Raw genomic sequence first — 21,569 nt, 5'->3', positions numbered from 1 at the left:
GTAATGTAACTGGTTAGAAGCAAAGGCAAAAATTGAACCCAATCATCTATGAATACAGAAGCTATGCTCTTTCAGTCAGATTATGACACCTTTCCAATGCCACAAATTTGGGCTTTGTCCCAAAACACTCACTATTGGGTAAAAGAATCTTTATTTTTTGTAGAATGTACTAGTACTTTAGGCGAGGTTTTGTTGAACTAGTACTTTAGGCAAAGTTTTTCATGCTTAATTCAATTTTCAGTCTTTTTTAAAAAAAGATTTGAGAGAGAGCACAAACGCAAACATGCACGGGGGGAGGGATAGAGAGAAAGGGAGAAGCAGACTCTGCCTATCTGGGAGCATGATGCAGGGCTTGACCTCAGAACCCTGAGATCATGACCTGAGTGAGCCAAAGGCAGATGCTTAACCAACTGAGCCACCCAGGTACCCGATTTCCATTCTTTTAATCCGTGATTAATAAGATAGCAGAGTGCATTGGAAAGTTCTCTAAAGCTATGATCTGAGACACTGACTACAATCTGTAATACTCTAGACTCTAAAAAATATTATACTTTGGTATTTAAACACTATGGAACTGAAAGTTCAACCTATTTCCTTTGAGGAGGTAAAAGGAAAATACACTTTTTAAAATACTTTCCTGGGGATCCCTGGGTGGCGCAGCGGTTTGGCGCCCGCCTTTGGCCCAGGGCGCGATTCTGGAGACCCGGGATCGAATCCCACATCGGGCTCCCAGTGCATGGAGCCTGCTTCTCCCTCTGCCTGTGTCTCTGCCTCTCTCTCTCTCTGTGACTATGATAAATAAATAAAAATTTAAAAAAATTAAAAAAAAAAAACTTAAAATACTTTCCTATTTGTTTTGGCATCTGTAAAAAACGGAATCACTTAGTGGGAATGATATTTATCAAAACATGAAGTACCACAGGAAAAGTTATACAAGATTCCTCTCCTCTGGCCTCCACAATACAGGAGTCCCAGAACATGTGGTATTCCTGGCAAAATTGTGTTCACAACCTCTCTCTTGAAACCACAAGGAGTAACTGTTTTGCTTTTAATCCCTATTTATATCATTTATCACAAGAAGCCTCCTACTGTAATAATTCATCTTTCAGACTGCAATTCTAAATCTAAACATTATGGACAATAGAGAATAACCTTCTTTCCCTAAACATCCTAAACATCTCTCCCCATAATACCCACCATATTTAACACACTTTACATTTTAATCATTGGTTTTTATATATTATTTAAGCTAGAACCTAAGTTCCTCCAGGGCAAAGATTTTTGCCTGTTTCATTAACTTTTAAATCCTTAGCACCTGGAACAATTCCTAGCACATAGTAGATGCTCCAATACTTGCTAAAAAAATTAGGATAAATGGCAAATAAAGATGGAAAAGAGCAAGAGCTACCCAATGAAAAGGTAAGATCATCTTTTACTAAATGGACAGTAAGAACAGAAGTCATATTTGTGACAGTAAAACAAATGATTTAGAGTTAGGAAAAACCCAAGTTGGGATACTGGTTGTACCACTTAATAGTGTGAGCTCTGTCACAATGAGCCTCACTCCATAAGTGAAAATGATGTACTATCTACCTCAAAGAACTATTATAAAAATTACTAATATATATATTTATATATATATAATTTAATAATATATATAAAACATTATAAACACCTAATTATTATAGCTTTTCAAGCTAACTTCCAATTTTAAAAGAATTAACAAGTATCAGGCACCTGGGTGGCTCTGTCAGTTAAGCATCTGCCTTTAGCTCAGGTCATGATCTCAGGGTCCTGAGATCAAGCCCTGTGTGGGGCTCCCTGCTCAGTGGGCAGTCTGCTTCTCCCACTGCCCCTCCCACCTTTTTCATGCTCTCTGTCTCAACATGGCCAGGTTGGCAAGTCAAGTTCAAGGATGCCTCCTTCTCTATCTCCTTTAATAAGTCAATAAGTCATTTAAAATGATAGGTAAGTTTACATGTGCAGCCTCATGCATCAAACACCAAAAGTTCAATCGTTATATTTCTTACAACTTCTTTCATTATTTTTATTCTTATTGACACACAAACGATCCCTAGATTGAAGATTAGTTTCATGGGGGAGCCTGACTGGGTTATTAGTAGACATGTGACTTGATCTCAGGATGGAGAGTTTGAGCCCCATGTACTCATCAACAGAGACTATTTACTTAATTAAAAAAAATTTTTAAAGGGGCACCTGGGTGGCTCAGTCAGGTGAGCATCTGACTCAGCTCAGGTCATTATCTCGGGGTTGTGGGATCAAGCCTGGAGCCCGGCTTGCTCAGCATCGAGTCAGCTTGGGATTCTCTCTCCCTCTACCCCTCCCCCACCTCGTGCTTGTGCTCTCTCTCAAATAAATCTTTTTAAAAATTAAAAAGAAAAAAAAAAGAAAATTAGTCTCATAATACCAAAACTCTTTACAAACTTTTTGTTTGAATTTACTGTTCTGTGCCCTAAGTGACAAATTTATACTTAAAAATATACTTAAATTTATACTTTGTACTTCTGCAAAGATCATGGCAAATAATGCACCTCAGGTCTTACCAAAAGAAGATTCATTTTCATTCTCAATCTCCTCTTTCTTTAACACTAAAGACCCAGCTAATGAGTAAAATGGAAAGAACTGCCATGATAAAGGCTCTTTTGATAGTTCCTCAATAGCAGTGGGCTCCTGGATAATTAGTATTTACTTTTAAAATACTTGAACTCTTTTTTTGGATGACGTACTATCAGACATTGTGTTGTTTCTAGATACTAACATTCAGAGGAATAACATAAACAATGAACTTGCAGTGGCATGAATTTGCTAATGTGCAATTAGTAGAGGCAAAAATCACCTCCTAATAAGTGACCTACCTAACTTGGTAAAAGAGGTGTGAGTGATACTTGTAATTGAACTTGACATGCTTGAGACAAAATGTGCTAGTTCCCAGCCACTATTCCAGGGCTCTAATTCATCTGTATTTCCTTGGTTTTTTTGAAACTCTTTCTTCCTTTTTTTTTTTTTTTTAATTTTTTATTTATTTATGATAGTCACAGAGAGAGAGAGAGAGAGAGAGAGAGAGAGAGGCAGAGACATAGGCAGAGGGAGAAGCAGGCTCCATGCACCGGGAGCCTGATGTGGGATTCGATCCCGGGTCTCCAGGGTCGCGCCCTGGGCCAAAGGCAGGCGCCAAACCGCTGCGCCACCCAGGGATCCCTGAAACTCTTTCTTCCTGAAGTAGTAGTATTAACTGCCTTCACCTCTACCACTTTCAATAGAACACTCCAAAGAGCAGTGCCTCTCAAAAATCTGGCTCCTCTATCTCTCACCAACCCTCACTGAACCATCTGTTTAAAAACTTAATTAAAACCTCATCTATGGGGGCACTTGGGTGGCTCAGTCAGTTAAGTGTCTGCCTTTGGCTCAGAGTCCTGGGATCAAGCCCTTTTTTGGGCTTCATGATCAGCAAGGAATCTGCTTCTCCCTCCGTTCTTCTTGCTCTTAAATAAAATCTTAAAACAAAACCCACTCATCTGTGGCCCTGAGTATTTTGTTTACCCTCCCTGAGTATCATTTTAAAAAGGAAAGAAAAAAAGGGCACCTTGGTGGTTCAGGGTTGAGTGTCTGCCTTTGCATCAGGTTGTGATCCTGGGGGTCTTGGGATCCACTCCCACATCAGGCTCCTCACAGGGAGGCTGCTTCTCTGTTTCTCATGAATAAATAAAATCTTAAAAAAAAGGGGGGGGGGAGGGAATCAGTCAATGACAATACAAACTTTCAAAACCCAAAGAATTCTTTTCATTTCTCATCTTCTACCGCTGAAATGAAAATATTGGCCATTTCCTTATTCTGAAACTTTTTTGTTTCCATTTTCTACCTTTGGCTACCATTTCTCAGCTGTCATAGGTTCCTTTTCTTCTGTCCATTCTCTAAATTCTACTCCATGCCTCTTTTTCCACTTTTCTCTGGCTCTTATTAGCTCATATGGGTATAACTTTTTTTTTTTTTTTTTGGTATGCTGTTAATACTCTTAAACTCTCTCTTTCCACTGTGTTATGTTTTCTTTTCTTTTCTTTTCTTTTTTTTTTTTTAAGAAAGGGAAGACTCTTAAGCAGGCTTCACACCCAGCAAAGAGACTGACAGCAGGCCTTGATCTCACAACCCTCAGATCATGACCTGAGTTGAAATCAAGAGTCGGACGTTCAACTGACTGAGCTACCCAGGTGCCCGTTTTCCTTTCTATTTAGTACTGTCTGACATGTGCCAAGCAATATGTGTAATGTTACAGTGAGGAATAATAGGTAGTCTTTACCTAGGATAGGCTTAAAGTGGTACAGAAAATGGAAAAATAAACGGGTAATTATAATATAGTGGTTGGTGTAACAGAAGTACACAAAGGATGTTGTGAGACTATATAGGACAATTCTGCTATGTATGTTCACGGGCATCTCAAAATCAATTCCATGTGTCGAAAATAAACCTCTGTTCATCACATAAGCATATTCTTCCTTGTATGCTCCCTACTGTTGGTTAACATCCACTGATCGAAGACAGGGATGTCAAAAAAGTCCTTGATTCCTTTTCTCATTCTCCCCTGGAAGACTACTGGATTTTAGCTCCAAAACATACTCCAATCTTACTCTTTCTTTACCATCCATCATAAGTCTAGCTAAAACGTATGACTCCTTTTCTAGAATCTCTCTAGTCATTGATTATCAAAGTCCCATAGCTAATATCTAAAATTTAGATCTGATCATATACCTCACCCTTTCCTCAAAACCTTTGACTGCTCCTGCCTGAAAACAGAGTAAAATCCAAATCTCTATACCATTAGTCTTCAAATATGGAGACAATCTATCATTCTACTCTTATCTTCTATCAAACCATACCAGAAATGCACCAAATATGTCATACACTTCTATGCTTTTGAGCCTTTGCTTATGTTGTTTGCTAATCGAGGAATGTCTTCATTTCCCCGGGTAGTCCTTCTCCCTCACCAGCAATCTTAAGGTACAATCAACTATCCAACCTCCCCCTTTCCCTTTTACAATATTCATTATTTCTCTCTTGGGCTCCTAAGGCTTTTGTTTGCTTTTTAATTCTATCACAAAATTATAGCATTTATCACACAGTAAAATAATATTATACCTCTGTTCTACTCCGCTATATTGGTTGATCATTCATTCCAGAAACAATTACTAAGTACAAACCACTATGGTCAATGCTGGGAATACAATGAACACACACAGTCCCTGTGAACTATTTGTGTAAAGGGATCTCAGATTTTATTCATATCTTTTTTTAAAAAGACTTTATTTATTCATGAGAGACACACAGAGAGAGAGGCAGAGACACAGGCAGAGAGAGAAGCAGGCTCCAGGCCAGGAGCCCGACGCAGGACTCAATCCAGGACTCCAGGATCACGCCCTGGGCCAAAGGCAGGCGCTAAACCGCTGAGCCATCCAGGGATCCCCTATTCATATCTTTACATCATTTACTGGCAGCACTAAATAAATTTGGTTGAATAATACTCTTTAATCCACGTTTAACTAGTAGGGTCTAAGTAATGTGAGGATGACAAGTATGCTATACCACATGCATGTGACTTGGGGATATAGGTGATAACTAGAATGAAGAGACCCAGAACTACCCTTGAGTGTGCCTCGCTGATTCTTCATCAAGTTCCTGTCAATCTTTTTTTTTTTTTTAAGATTTATTTATTTATTCATGAGAGACAGAGAGAGGCAGAGACACAGGCAGAGGGAGAAGCAGGCTCCCTGCAGGAAGCCCAACACAGAACTCGATCCCAGACCCCATGCCGAGCTAAAGGCAGACGCTCAACTGCTGAGCCCCCAGGTGTCCCAAGTTCCTGTCAACCTCAAAACCAGTTAATACTGAGCCAGAAAATATACCTTAGATTTCCTTTGGACCAAAACACTCTCTTAATCCCTTCCTTCCCAATATCCATCATTTTTGTTGCTCAACTAGTGAGCAAATGATTACAGCTTTAGGAAATCTTAAGGAGGATACTTAAATCATCTTGCTAAATACAAAGAGACAATACTTACTAGTTCCTGCTACCAATTATATTGCCTACACGGTATTAAAAAGCTTATATGCATTATTTTTAATGTTCACACAAACTTAGATACTGACTTTGTATGACAAACTGAGGCTTAGACTGGTTCAATAACCTGCTTAACTTTACAGATAAAATTGGATCTTGATCCAAATCCAGGTATCTAGGTGCCTCTGTCCTTTTCTGAAACGCATCTCTTCTCCTTGGTGCCCTTATCTCCATTCTCTCCCTATTCTAATCCATTCACTATGTAGCTACCAGTTGTATCTGTCTAAAACACAGATCTAAGAAGATTACACTCTATTCAGAAAAAGTCAAAACAGAAAGGGAAAAGAATCAAGTCTCAAAGATGTTCTAACAGGCCAAGTCCTCTGGGTTTGTAGCCCTTTAAAATTAAATAGCGTACAAAAAAGTTATTTTTTTAATAACACTGTATTAATCTCAGCTTTTTTCTTCTGTCCTTGGCTCAGATGTTTGTTTTCCTGCATTGGTTTTCACATGAATTTCTCACAGCCTAGCTCTGGGAAGGGTGGGACAAATCTAACAAAACTCAATGGAAAATCATCCCTTCTTTATAAAATTAAATTCCTTTCCACCACTACTAATTGCTAAACAATAGATGTGTCTTTGTTGAAGTCTAACTCTGAATTTGGGGGCTGTTTCTTTGAATTATTCTAGTGAGCTAAGAGAACCATATTAATTTAAGCCTTCTGAATAATTTCAGCTTAGCTTAAAAAACCAAAAACAAAAGAAAACTAAACAATCATCTTGGGCCTGCAGTACATAAAAGCAAGAAAAACCAGCTTATCCAGAAGTTATCATCAGGCAAATTTTAACCTGCAATGTCTGTGACAATTTACTTCTTTCAACTATAAAGCGATCCTTTTCTTTCAATTCCAGATTTAAAAAGATAATTATAGGAATAGAGAAATTTTTAAAAAATATATTATTTATTCATGAGAGACACAGAAAGAGAGGCCGAGACATAGGCAGAGAGAAAAGCAGGCTCCATGCAGAGAACCCGATGTAGGACTCAATCCTGGGACTCCAGGATCATGCCCTGATCCTGGCCAAAGGCAAACGTTCCACCGCTGAGCCACCCAGGCGTCCCAAAATTTTAATTTTTTAAAATTGTGGTTAAATATATTACCGTTTTACCATTTTAGTCATTTATAAATGTAAGTTTTGTGGCATTACGTACATTCACACTATTGTGCAATTACCACCACCACCCAGCTCTAGAACCCTTTTATCTTCCCCAATTAAGTCTGTATCCATTAAACACTAACTCCCATTCCTCCAGGCAACCAACACACTATTCTTTCTCTATGAATTTGACTCCTTTTTGTACCTATAAAAGTAGCAGAATCATACAATATTCTTTTGCGGCTGGCTTATTTCATTTGGTACTATGTTATAGCATGTGTCCAAATTTCCTTTCTCTTTAAGGCCAAATAGTAGTCTATGGAATATATACACTAATTTTGTTTATCCATTCATTGGCCAATACAAGTTTTTTTTTTTTTTTTTTTTTTTTTTTAAGATTTTATTTATTTGACAGAACACGAGCAGTGAAGCAAGGTGGGGCAGAGGGAGAACCAGACTCCCTGCTGAGCAGGGAGTGTGACACGGGACTCCATCCCAGGACCCCGAGATCACAAGCGGGAGGCAGATGCCCAACCGACTGAGCCACCCAGGCACCCCTCCTTCCTATAACCTCTTTCCAATTTTCAAGGAAATGTGCATAGCATAATCACAAATGTTTGGCAGATCCACCCATGTTTTCTAAACCTTCTAATATAAGGCATGGCAGGACATAGGACAAGTGTGTTGAATAGGGGATGGGCAAACAACAGAGATTTACGGAGCAGCTTCATTCACAGCATTGGAATAGGCACTGTGTGAGAAGATTTAAAAATTCACAAATATTAAGTTCCAAAGATGCTTTTAAACCTACCTGAAAAGATTGTTTTGCATAACTAAAAGCAAAAAATAATTAAAAATAAAATTTGTTCCTGTTAGGGAATAATTTTTGTATAGAAATATTAGCTTTTGAGATTAGATTTCAGATTTTTCTTCAATTCACAAAGAATTCAACAGGTAACTACAGTAAGGATATAACTATTTCTCTTCTGCAGATATATCAGAGGTCTATTCATAGAAAATCATGTGTCACAGCAAAAGAGATTTACATGACATGTTCTTATTCTTATATTGCCAGAATCCGTTTATCAGCAGCATACTTCAAGGGTATAAAAGAGTTTATTACTTCTACCACAAAAATATTAAAGTGATTAACTCATGGCTCTTTCCAGTAGTATTTTACAAATGTCCAACATTTAATCCCCAATTTAGCCTCCCATGGTGTCTCTTAATACTCTTGATGATACTTAAAATATGTTCACAAAGATTCTGTGTATCAATTCCTTTTTCTGATACAAGGGCCATCTTCAAAAAAAGGAAAACAAGATTATAACTACTGGTTGTTGGCTGTAATTACCTAAATGTATAAATAAGGGAACATATGTTATATATAAGTTACAGTTACTTGGATATTACATATACAAAGTAAATTTTTAAGACAGTCAAATTATTGTTAAGCTTTATATAGTTAATGACATTTGAATAAAGTTATCACAAGCACAAATTTCCTAAGGTACCTAAAGAAATAGCAGATTTTAGTATGGAGAAAAAATTTATTCCCACAAAGACTGATGGATCCCAAGGAGTAGTAATTTATAACATAAAAAACTGATGCAATCTCAATTGGAGATATGTAACAAGCACACATGAACTCTGAGAGACGTGGACCTCCACGTCTGGCAGCACAGCCATACAATTAAGAAGAAAACACCTTCTGCTTTAGAACCATGGCTGTGTATACTATTTAATGTCAAGAATGAACTTAAAAATAAGGGCTTTATTTTTACTATTTAGTGATTCACAAAAAAAAGGAATTTTGGGGAAAAGTTAGGCCTGATAAAACTCTACCATGCTAGAAAGAGTATGGTTGTCATGATTCTGGTTGCTTTGGAAAGAGGGAAATTTCCAGGGTAAAGTCTATAACTGTATCTGTTCAGTTTTTGCATAGGAAGAGAAACAAGGCTGTTAGCGTCAACAAGAGTGGTTTTACATTTAAATGTCTATCCAGTATTGTTCTGACTTAAAAGTTTTCCAAAGAATCAACATCTTTCAGAAACAGCACAGAAGTGGGAAATGAGGGATGGACCAGGTAACCAATTTACGCAAAAAAGAAACAGCTATTAAGTTGATACCCACCGACTGAGTCCTAGGACTTAAATTTTTTCTTTGGGATCTAACTATGTATGGAAAACCAATAAAACAAGGTAGTTGCATATAAAGCATCCAAAGTTCATGCCAAACCCTTTATGCATGTTGGCTACATCAGCCCTTCTTCAATATTTGAGTTCTATCTCCATGACAGATTATTTAAGAGTTAACTTATTCCACATGCTTGAGATATCTAATCATACCTGATTATACTGAAAACTACAATTATGGGTAGCCTATGTCAGAACCTCAGCACACCACTGCCTACAAAGACACTCAACAGTAGTACTGATTATTTTTTTTAAAGATTTTATCCATTTATTCATGGGATACACACACACACACACACACACACACACAGTCAGAGACATAGGCAAAGAAGCAGGCCCCGCTCAGGGAGCCCGATGTGGGACCCAGTCCCTGAACTCCAGGATCAGGCCCTGAGCTAAAAGCAGAGCTCAACTGAGCCATCCAGGCGCCCCAGTAGCACTGATTTAAACTATTTTCTGAAGCCTGTACTCAAAGATCACTTGTTAAAACAATTAATGTAATGAGACCTTCAACGAAGCCACACATTAGCTGGAAACATGTCAATAGCAGACAATTAGTTCTTCAAAAGAATGTGGACTGTAAATATCTGGAAATATACTCAATAAAAAAAAATGACTTCTTTAAAGAATCTGGGCTGTAAAGCTGAGATACATTTGGAGAAACTCATGTCTCTTAGTGTAGATAATGTGTACAATACACTTCTCTCAGTATGCAATGTAAAAGTAGGAAACGGGTCTTCACTTTTACACTGTCCCACACTAAATTACCACTTAACCCAAATTAGGCACGGGTAGGGAAACCTGGGTGGCCCCCGGATGGAGTCCCACATCAGGCTTTCTGCATGGAGCCTGCTTCTCCCTCTGCCTCTCTCTCTCTCTATCCCTCATGAATAAATAAAATCTTAAAGAAAAAATAAGCACAAGTAAACTGTTAATAAAACACTATGCCAATAAGACCAGAATGCAGAGTTTGGTAGTTTAACTATCCAAAGTCATGTACCTTAACACCAGTGACATAAGTCAACTAACTGTAAACTGAGTTATAAAACTAACAATAAAGTGTACAACACAGTTCACTTTTAATTAGGAATTTGATTTTTTTTTTACTTAATTTGTATTTAAGTTACACGTGAATTTCAAAGGTTACTAATAAATACAAATTACTCATGGATGCAAATCTTATTAATGCAATCTGAGGTCTTATAAAGGAAGAACATAACTCTCTCCCGAATTCATTCTCCGTTTTTATAAGTAAACGCTACCAAAAACCTTCAACATGCATTAAAATAACACCCCCTAAAAAAAAAAAAAAAAAAAAAATAACATAAAATAACACCCCCTACACAACAGGTCCTTCGTTTAAAAAAAAAAAAGAAAAAAAAAAAGTTGAATGGGTGCTTCCTTGGCTTCTAAGTTTTTCAACAGCTTTTCAAACATCGGTTTAATGTGGCAAACGCTGAGCGATTCATCCTCTTTTTAAATAAACAAAGCAGCTGGAAACATAACTCACCCTACACTATCCCGGTCACAAGTATTTGAGCGCAGGTATTTATGTGGATGACAAAGTCAAATGAATGGAGAAATCCTGTCCCTGACAGGTTTTTTTTTTTTTTTCCCCTCACTAATAAAAGTCACAAAAGCCAAAAAGATCTCAAATTCAGGTTGGAACATGATTTTGAACTAAAGGAGCACAAGTGCCATGATTACTTAACACGGTCTCCTAGGACATTTGCTTCCTCGATACAGGAATTCCCGAGAAAACTTAAATGTGCAGAGGCCTGTGAAAGCGGGTGCAGATGCTAACAGTCGTCGGAGGGGTGAGGACCGAGGTACCACTAGGCAGTGGACAGCGAACTCCTGGAAGTCTGCGGGTATCCTCGGGCTCAGCACCTGGACCCCGGGGGGCTGCTGAGAACAGGACCCGGCAGTGAGGCACTGGGAGCACATACTTAAAGGACTCGGGGAGACTGAGACCCTTTAACTGCAGGTGGGGAAAATGAGACAAAGATCAGCAGGAGCGGTCAGGCCGACACTGAACGAAAGCAAGTCTTTCCAATTTGGCGCAGCCCAGGAAGCTGGCCTGAGCGGAGGCCCCAGCCAGGTGAAGGCACCCCACGGGCCCGGCTGGCACCGGGAGGAAACTGAGGCGGAGAGACCAGCCAGAGTCCCAAACAGGACCTGGCCCCGAACACGGAGGCAAGAGACAGTCCGGCCGTGCCCGGGGTGCGAAGGGCCGCCTGGCGCAGGGCTCGGCCGACAAACACCCACCCAGTCCGGGGGAACCGGTTTGGGCAGGGGCTGCGCGAGCGGTCCGGCCTGCGCATGCGCCCTCGCCCCTCCGCCGCGGCTCCCCCTCCCCCCAATCGCGGCTCCCCTCAGAGCCCCGCTCGCCGAGGCGAGTGAGCGCAGCGCGGCCGGCCCAGCCCCGTGGGGCTAGAACAGAGCCCGGCTCCCCGCAGGGCTGTCGCAGGACCCCCGGGGCCTGGTGGGTGGGAGGGTGGGAGGAGGAGCAGGGGAAACGCGGCCCTACCCGACCCGCCGTCTCCTCCTCCGCCGCCCGCCGTTCGCAGTCCCGCAGGCTCCGCCGCCCGGGCCTCCCCAGCCGCCCTCCCCCGCCCTCCCCGCCCCCTACTCACGTGAGAGCAGCTCCTTCCGCCCTCCGCCCCGCCTCCCGCCCGCTTCATAGGGCGGCGGCGCAGGCGAGCCGCCGCATTGGCCCAACCGCAGGCGGCGAGGGCCTACTTCCTCCCCTCCAGGCTCCGCGGGCCCCGGCCCCGCCGCGGGGGTCTGCGCCTGCGCCGAGCGCGCGCCCCGTGTCTGCGCGCGGAGCGGCCGCGGCTCCGACCGCCTCGGGGCCCAGCAGCGGGACGGCCGCGGACCCAGGCGTGGCAGCGCCGGGCGCGCCTGAAGGGGAGGACGGACGCCAAAGACGCCGGCGCTGCGGCGCGGGAGCCCGGCTCTCCTGCCCGGTCTAGTGCTGCTTCAGACGCGGCCCTTCGCGGCGGTCCTCCAGGCGCCGGCCTCCCGTGGGGCCTGCAGCGTGCCAGGGAGTGTGACAGGCCCTTTCACCGCTACCTCATTCGGCCTCACCACAACCTGGGAGAATACTAACCATTTTTTCTTCATTTTATAAAGGAATCCAAGCTAAGTAACAATTCAGTCTGAAAGTCAGAACTTCTGCCTCAAGTCCAAAGGCCACTGGCTGCGACAGAGTTGCCTTGTGGTACCTGAGACACAGGCAGATCAGAAACAAACCAGCTTGTTTCAGTGTCGGAACAAAGATGGGGCTGGGCCTTTACCTTAGAGTCCTTCGGGGGGGGGGACGGGGGACTGCCTCAGCCCTAGAGTAGGCGACTCGTGATCTCGCGGTTTTGAGTTCAAGCCCCACATTGTGTATAGAGATTACTTAAAAATGAACTCTTCAATGAAAAGAATCGTCCAAAAGTGATATATAGAGCAAAAGCAACTAAATGAAATTTAAAGTCCTGAATGAATTTACAAAGTAGTCGGTAACAGAAACAACGGCTACTAAAGGTGCAAGTCGTAGTAATTTATAAAATAATTACAGCCTATTCCTTATTCTTCCCCTTTCTTTATTCAAAGAGCCTATGCTCCTTTCCTGGTGAATGAGTCATGTAATGTTTTCCTGTGGATAATGTATCCAATCAACCAGAGAATACACAAAAATGTCGTGCTCTGCTGCAGTCCTCTATGTGAGTTGTCTATTACTACAATAGACTTGGCTGCACTCCTGCAGGAAAATAGCTTTGTTCCTTTTCTCCTTAAACAGTTATATAATAATACACACCCATTTTAGAGTAGTAGGATCAAATAATAGATGCAGTATTAGGAAATCCTCAAATCCTGACGCACTTTTAATATTTTGGTGACTATACATTCATGTATTCTTTGATTTCACAAGTATACCCCGAATATATATGTAAATCTTAACATAAATTGTTTAAACACAATTTTATTACAGATTCAGTACAGTATGCCATGGAGAATAGAAAGCAGACACAAGCTACAAAAAATAAAACATCACATTACCACCACCAATGTTAATACCGTAACGCATATCCTTTGTGTGCTAACATAGTTTTTCAAAATGAGATCACATGGTTTAGCAATGTGCTTTATTCAATTAACAATATCTACCTTATTATTTCAATAAAGTTTCATCTAATTCCTAGATCACGTCCAACTTTTCTAACAACCTAAAAATATTTTTATAATTGGCTTTCCCAAATCAGTAATATTTCAATAAGTTTTCCTTTCATCTATTATCTACTACAATTAAATATTGCTGATTGAAACTTTTAAGCTAGTTTTCCTAAATCAGTATCTAACCTAGGGTCACACACTGCCTCTGGTTGTTCTATCCCGTTAAGTATTTTTTACTCTAGCACTTAAGATAAATATTAAAATACTGGCTTACTGAAGAAATCAGGCCACTTAAAGTGCAAAATTTCCCACTTTCTGGATTTGAATATTCATCTAGACCTGGTATTTCCTCGAAACTGGAAGTTCTATCTCAAGGCTCAAGAGATTAATGTGATAAGTTGGAGCCAGAATGGGAAAATCTGTGAATGCAAAAAATAAAAAAAGGGAATTCAATCTATAAATACATGGGTGCCCTCAGAGGTTTTTAAGGACAGTGCAAGATTACAATCACATAACTCTTATGCTGAAATTGTTTCAAACAGACACACACGCACAATCATAAGAGCAGATCTTTGTATAGAAACTAGGAACAGGGTCCTGAGTAAAGCAAAAAAATGGCTTTATGAAAGCACAGGATTACAAAAGCAGAGCTTTTATTCGATTTGGATTTTCTAAAAGATCATTCTGGTAAGGAGTAGAAAAGGCAGAACAGGGGGTAAATGGAACAGTTTGGAGGCTGCCTAAGATCAGAAATATTTGAACTGAAGCAGAAGAAAGGGGATGGCAGGGGAGAGAATGGAGTTCAAGAGATGTTTTAAAAGAGGTATCTTCAAGCTAGCTGATTCTTCTGCCTGCTCAAACCTGATTTTGAACTCCTCTAGTAAATTTTTCATTTCTGCTATTGTACTTTTTAACTTCAGAATTTCATTTTGGTTCCTTTCATAATTTCTCTATCTTTAATGCTATTTCCATTTTTCCCCCCACATTTTTCTAACTTCATTCACGTTTTCTTTTAGCTCAGTGGCAACTTCAAGACAGTTGGTTTAACATCTTTGTCTAATAAGTCAGATGTCTGATTTTTCTCAGGAATGGTTTCTGTTGATTTATTTCATTCCTTTGAACAGGCTATACTTTCCTACATGTATGGCTTTTATTTTTTGCTGAAAAATGGACATTTGAATCTTCTAACTGTGGAGATCAGATTTTACCCCTTTCCCAGGCATTACTTGGTTTTTTTTGTTAATTGTTGAAGGATGTTTTTGTGCCAGAGATCAGGATCAGCCTAAGGTGAAAGCTTAAGTAAGGTCTTCTCAGTTCTTTTCTGAGCCTGCATCTTTTCCTGGTTATACATGGTAGCTTTCTAATTTTCCCCATGTAAGTGGTTGCTTCTGAATGTCCTAATCCTTAAATGTCTGGCTCCCAAATAGGGTAGAAGAGAAAACAAACAAAACAGGAGCTGTTCCTCCAAACTTCATAGAAGCCAGCTCAGCCTATGGGGGTTGAAACACTGGTAGCCACTCTGTGCTTGACTCTCAGAACTCAAAAGGAGCAATCAGCAATCAAAACACAGAACTCGGGATCCCTGGGTGGCGCAGCGGTTTGGCGCCTGCCTTTGGCCCAGGGCGCGATCCTGGAGATCCGGGATCGAATCCCATGTCGGGCTCCCTGCATGGAGCCTGCTTCTCCCTCTGCCTGTGTCTCTGCCTCTCTCTCTCTCTCTCTGTGACTATCATAAATAAAAATTTAAAAAAAAAAAAAAAAAAAAACACAGAACTCTGGTATTTGGTGAACAAGGTTCTTACTTCCCACCACAGGTCCTGCAAGCTACACCAGGAATGTGAGCATGGCTGCCTGCCACAGGGCTAAGGGGTAGGAAACTGGGAGTGTTATCATGCTCAAGGCTGACATTGACTGAAACTAACCTCAATTTACCAATCAAACATTCTCTTGGAAGATGCAAGAATTCAAATAGACTTCAGAGTTCCAAAATAGTTACTTCAGACAGTTTCTGCCAGTGCAACTGTTGTCTAGGTAGAGAGATGGATTCCTTGTGCTTCCTACTCCATCTGAGAACAGAAAGAAAAGAAAAAAAGAAACGTGAATAGTGAATAGAGTCTGAGGGAGCTGTGAGACACTATCAAGAAAAACAATATACCACTGGGAGTCCAGAAGAAGAAAGGGGAGAAAGAATAATAATCAGAGGCACCTGGGTGGCTCAGTCAGTTAAGTGTCTGACTTGATTTCTGCTCAGACCATGATCTCAGGATCGTGAGACTGAGCCTCAAGTAGGGCTCCACACTCAGCATATAATCTACTTGAGATTCTCTTTCCGCCTCTTCCTTCCCTTGTGTGAGCATGTTCTCATTTACTAAGGCAAATGAATAAGTCTAAAAAAAAAAAGAGAGAGCGAGAGAGAAGACTCAAACTATGGAAAGCCAGAGAAAAGAGAGACTCTTGAAAGCAGAGAACCACATACAACACACAACAGATCCTCAATAAAGAATATCAGCCAATTTATCACTTCTTGGCCTTTTGGCTAAGATCAAGTGAATATCAGCCAATTTCTCATCTTAAACTTCAGAGGCCAGAAAGCAATAAATCTATATTTATATTCAATGTGGTGAAAGAAAAAAAAAAAAAACTTGACAATTCTATATCCGGCAACACTGTCCTTCAAAAATGAGGGGAAATTAAGATAATCTTTGATTAAAAAAAAAAAATGTAAGGGAGTTTACCACTGAACCTGCCCATCAGAAGTACTATAGGCGATCCTTCAGGTTGAAATGAAAGGATACTCAACAGTAATTTGAAGCTATATGAAGAAATAAAGATCTCTGGTAAAGATAAATGGGTGGGGAATTATAAAACTTAAGTATTATAATTACAGTTTGTAACTCCACTTTTTATTTCCTATATGATTTAAGAAACAAGTGCATTAAAATATTAATCTATGTTATTGGGCATACTGTATAAAGATATAATCTGTAACATCAATAATAGAAAGAAGGGGCGGGGCTATAAAAAAGAGCTATTGTATTAAAGTTGGTATCAATTCAATTACATTCTTTTTTAAAGATTTTTTACTTATTTATTCATGAGAGATGCACAGAGAGAGTCAGAGATACAGGCAGAGGGAGAAGCAGGCTCCTTGAGGGGAGCCCAATGCAGGACTTGATCCCAGGACATTGGAATCACACCCTCAGCCAAAGGGAGACACTCAACCCATGAGCCACTCAGGAGTCCCAATTAATTTAGATTGTTATAACTTATTGGTGTTAAATGTAATTCCCATGACAACCACTAAGAAAATACCTATAGCATATACACAAAAGAAAATAAGAGGTGAATTAAAACTTTTCACTACAAAAAAATCAAATAAACACAAAAACGGGCAGTAATAAAAGAAATTAAAGGCACAAAGCCCTATAGAAAACAAATAGCAAAATGGCAGAAAGAAATCCATCCTTAGCAGTAATCACTTTAAATTTAATGGTGTAAACTCTTCAATCAAAGATAAGCATGGATTAAATAAAAAAGATTGGGCAGCCCAGGTGGCTCAGGGGTTTATTTATTCATTTTTTTAATTTTTATTTATTTATGATAGAGAGAGAGAGAGAGGCAGAGACACAGGCAGAGGGAGAAGCAGGCTCCATGCACGGGAGCCCGACGTGGGATTCGATCCCGGGTCTCCAGGATCGCGCCCTGGGCCAAAGGCAGGCGCCAAACCGCTGCGCCACCCAGGGATCCTATGGCTCAGGGGTTTAGAGCTGCCTTCAGCCCAGGGTGTGATCCTGGAGACCTGGGATCAAGTCCCACGTCGGGCTTCCTGCATGGGGCCTGCTTCTCCCTCTGCCTGTGTCTTTGCCTCTCTCTCTCTCTCTCTCTCTCTCTGTGTCTCTCATGAATAAATGGATAGAATCTTAAAAAAAACAAAAAAAAAATCAAACCATCTATGGTTTAGAAAATACTCACTTTAGAGTCAAAGAAATAAATAGGTTAAAAGTGAAAGAATTTTTATTATAAAGATATTCCAGGGGCTTCTGGCTGGCTTTAGTCAGTAGAGCATTCAACTTTTGATCTGAGGGTCATTAGTTTGAGCCCCATGTTGGGCCTAGAACTTACTCCACCATGCAAATTATAACCAAAAGAGGGCTGGGGTGGTTATACTAACATCATACAAAATAGACCATAAATCCAAACAAGAAGTTACAAGAGACAAAAAAAAAAGGACACTATTAATAAAAAGTTCAATAAAGCAAGATTATATAAAAATTATAATCCTTAACATATGTGGTAAGAGACCTTCAAAATACAGATGCAAAAATGACCAGAATTAAAGGGTAGAATAAACAGTTCTACAATAAAAGTTGGAAAACTTCAATACTTCATTTTCAATAATGAATAGAACAACCAGATAGAAGATACGTTAGGAAACAGAGGACCTGAACATCATGATAAACCAACTAAACCTAACAGATATGTATAGAACAGTACATCCAACAACAGAAGAATGAATACACATTCTTTTTACATTCACATGGGACATTCTCCAGGACAGGCCATATAATTGGGCCACAAAACAAGTCTCAATAAATTTTAAAAGAGAGGTATCATGCAAAGTATCTATTCCAACCACAATGGAATAAAGTTAGAAATCGTAACAGAAGGAAAACTGGAAAATTCACAAACGCGTGTAAATTATGCAACATGCACTTAAACTACCAAAGGGTCAAAGAAAAAATCAAAAGGGAAATTAGAATATATTTAGAAATGAATGAAAATGATACAAAAGACCACACTGATAGGATGCAATGAGGGCACTGATCAGAGGGAAATTTAGAGTTGAAAACAGCTACATTAAGAAGATCTCAAAATAATACCCTAACTTTATACCTCACAAAACAAAACCTTATTACCTCACCTAACCTTATTACCTCACAAAACAAAAACTAGAAATTACACTCAAAATTACACTCAAAAACTAGAAATTTCACTCAGATTAGAGTGAAAATAAACTACAAAACAGAAAAAAAGAAAAAAATCAATGAAACCAAAAGCTGTTTCCTTGAAAAGAACAAAATCAACAAATATTTATGCAAATAACTAAAATCAGAAACAAAGTGAGGATATTATTTCTGACTTTCTAGAGATAAAAAGATTATAAAAGAATGCTATGAACAACTGTATACCAACAAATTATACAACCTGGAAAAGAAACAAGTTCCTTGAAACACAAATTATCTAAACTGATTCAAGAAGAAATAGAAAAATTTCAACACAGATAACAAGGAAAGAGATTAAATGAGTCAAAAACCTTTCACAAGGGGAACCTGGGTGGCTCAGTGGTTGAGCGTCTGCCTTCGGCTCAGGGCATGATCCTGGGGTCCTTAGATGGAGTCCCACAATGGGAGCCTGCTTTTCCCTCTGCCTGTGTCTCTGCCTCTCTCTCGAATAAATAAATAAAATCCTCACACACAAAAAAATACCTTTCACAAATAGTCCTTTCCCAGATGACCACCAGTGAAATGCACCAAACATTTCATGAATAACACCAATCCCCCTGAAATCCTTCCAAAAAAAAAAAAAAATTAAAGAGAAAATACTTCCTAACTCATTCTATGAGGCCTTCATTATCCCGATACCAAAGCCAGATAAATACGTAGGCACATTATAGACAGATATCTCCTATGAATATCGATGCTAAAATCCTTAACATGTAAGACAATCATATCCAACAACATATTAAAAGGATTATTTGCTACGTCCAAGTGGGATTTATTGCAGGAATGCAAGGTGGTTCAACATAAAAATCAATCAATGTAATATACGACATTAATAAAACAAAGGGGAAAAAAGCACATGATTATCTCAATGGATGCAGAAAAGACATTTGACAGACTATAATGCTTTTCATAATAAAATCTCTCAGAAAACGAGTTAGTGGGGGAAATTCCTCAACATGATAAAGATATTTGTGAAAAACTCACATCTCACACTATACTGAATACTTTAGCAACCTCTCTAAGATCAGGATCAAGTCAAAGATGCCTCCTTTTACTGCTGTTATTAAACGTTTAACTGGAAGTTCTAACCACAACTATTAGACAAGAAAGAGAAATAAAAGGCAAATTGTGGAGAGGAAAAGGTAAAACTATCTCTATTCAGACAACATGACTATATATGGAAAACCTCAAAGAACCCTAAAGAAAGCTACTAAAGCAAAAAAAAAAGAAAAACAAAAACAAAAACAAATGCAGTGATGTTACTGAGTATAATACCAACACAGAAAAATCAGCTGTTTCTACATACCATCAATGAACAACATAAAAAAGGTAATGAAGAAAGTAACTTCTGTTCACAATATTATCAAAAAGAATGAAATACCCTCAAAGCTTGAAAACATTGCTGAAATTAATGAACACCTAAGTATATGGAAAGTCATTGTGTATTCACGGGTAGCAAGACTTAAACTTGTTAAAATAGCAATGCCACCCAAAGTGATCTACAGATTCAACACGATATCAAAATTACAACCTATTTCTCAGAAATGTAAAAGGTCATCCTCAAATTTATCTGGAGTTTCAAAGGGCCAAAAGAATCTTGAAAAAGCATCAAGTTGGGGCAGCCCTAGGTGGCTCAGCGGTTTAGCACCACCTTCGGTCCAGGGCGTGATCCTGGGGACCCAAGATCGAGTCCCACGTGGGGCTCCCTGCATGGAGCCTGCTTCTCCCTCTGCCTGCGACTCTGCCCCCCTCTCTCTCTCTCTGTGTGTGTCTCTCATGAATAAATAAGTAAAACCTTTGAAAAAAGTAAAATTGGGCAGCCCGGGTGGCCCAGCGGTTTAGCGCCGCCTTCAGCCCAGGGCGTGATCCTGGAGTCTGGGATCAAGTCCCACGTGGGGCTCCCTGCATGGAGCCTGCTTCTCCCTCTGCCTGTGACTCTGCCTCTCTCTCTCTCTCTCTCATGAATAAAATCTTAAAAAAAAAAAAAGAAAAGGAAAAAGCATCAAGTTGGAGGACTCATACTTCCTCAAATGTAATAGGATAGAAAGCCCAGAAATAAGCCGTCTCATATACGGTCAAAGATGACAAGACAAAAAAAAAAAGGATGACAAGACCATTCAAATGTTGGTAAAGGACAGTCTTGTCAAGAACCGGTGCTGGAAAAACGATATCCACGTACAGAAGAATGAAGTCGGATACAACTGTGCTGACCGTTGGACAACACTGTGAATGTACTTAATGCTACCGAACTTTACACTTAGAAAAGATTAAAATGATAGATACCATGTTTTACTATAATAACAACCCCCACCCGCCAACGCTGCCAAGAAACAAAAAGAGAGCCCAGCAAGCGACTGGATTGACAAGCAGAAGGAAAAGGACTAGACTGATGATCAAGTTTCCTGGTCCGCAGGACTGCGTGGACGACGCCGTTTCCCAACACAAGGACCCATACAGGCCGCAGGACGCAGGTCTGCACATGGCCTTGAGATAACGGCACCCTAAGATTCGGACAATTAGGTTTTTCCTGCCGTTGGCCCTGGCGCTCGGAGCCAGTCTCGGCCTGCGAGAGCGACTTGTGAACGGTCAGCGCGCCCTCGGCAACGGAGGCCACGGGAATCCCGGATCTCTGGGAAACGCCAACATCCAAAAGCGAGGTGCCTAAACCGCCTTGTGCTTCCAGGGTCCCAGCGCGGCGAGTCCGCCTCCCCAAGGCGGGGGGGGGGCTTACCAAGGATTCAGTGCGGCGGCGCCCTTCAAACCCAGGAGGGCCGCAGGAGGCGGAGGCTCAGCTTCAGAGGAGCCGCTGAGAAGGGGTGAAGAGCGCAGGGCCTGAACCCGGGACACGAGAGAGCCCCCAGACCCCCGGGTCGCCCGCGAGGCGCACGCAGCAAGACCCTCGGTTACGCCGCACCCTGCTCTCCGCGCGCAAAGTCCCTCCCCGGGCCCCGTAGCCCTCCGAGCCTTCTGATTGGTGGA

The 21,569-nt window shown here is 40.6% G+C and overlaps 1 protein-coding gene across 11 annotated transcripts in view; it reads right to left on the bottom strand.

The window, feature by feature from the left end:
- RABGAP1 (RAB GTPase activating protein 1) overlaps positions 1-21,534 on the bottom strand; it is a 168,426-nt gene extending 146,892 nt beyond the window's left edge. For 3 of the 11 annotated variants that reach the window (XR_012008249.1, XR_012008250.1, XR_012008251.1), the window contains exons 1-3: positions 21,322-21,530; positions 15,510-15,653; positions 3,605-3,730 (exon numbers count right to left, since the gene is read on the bottom strand). The gene's annotated coding sequence lies outside the window, so the exon portion shown is untranslated. The other 8 variants (XM_072777802.1, XM_072777806.1, XM_072777804.1 and 5 more) reach the window with 8 other exon arrangements.
- Positions 21,535-21,569: the final 35 nt, after the last annotated feature.

Source organism: Canis lupus, chromosome 16 (genome assembly GCF_048164855.1).
Source record: "Canis lupus baileyi chromosome 16, mCanLup2.hap1, whole genome shotgun sequence".
NCBI classification, from domain to species: Eukaryota; Metazoa; Chordata; class Mammalia; order Carnivora; family Canidae; genus Canis; species Canis lupus.
This window is presented reverse-complemented; position numbering and strand designations above follow the sequence as displayed.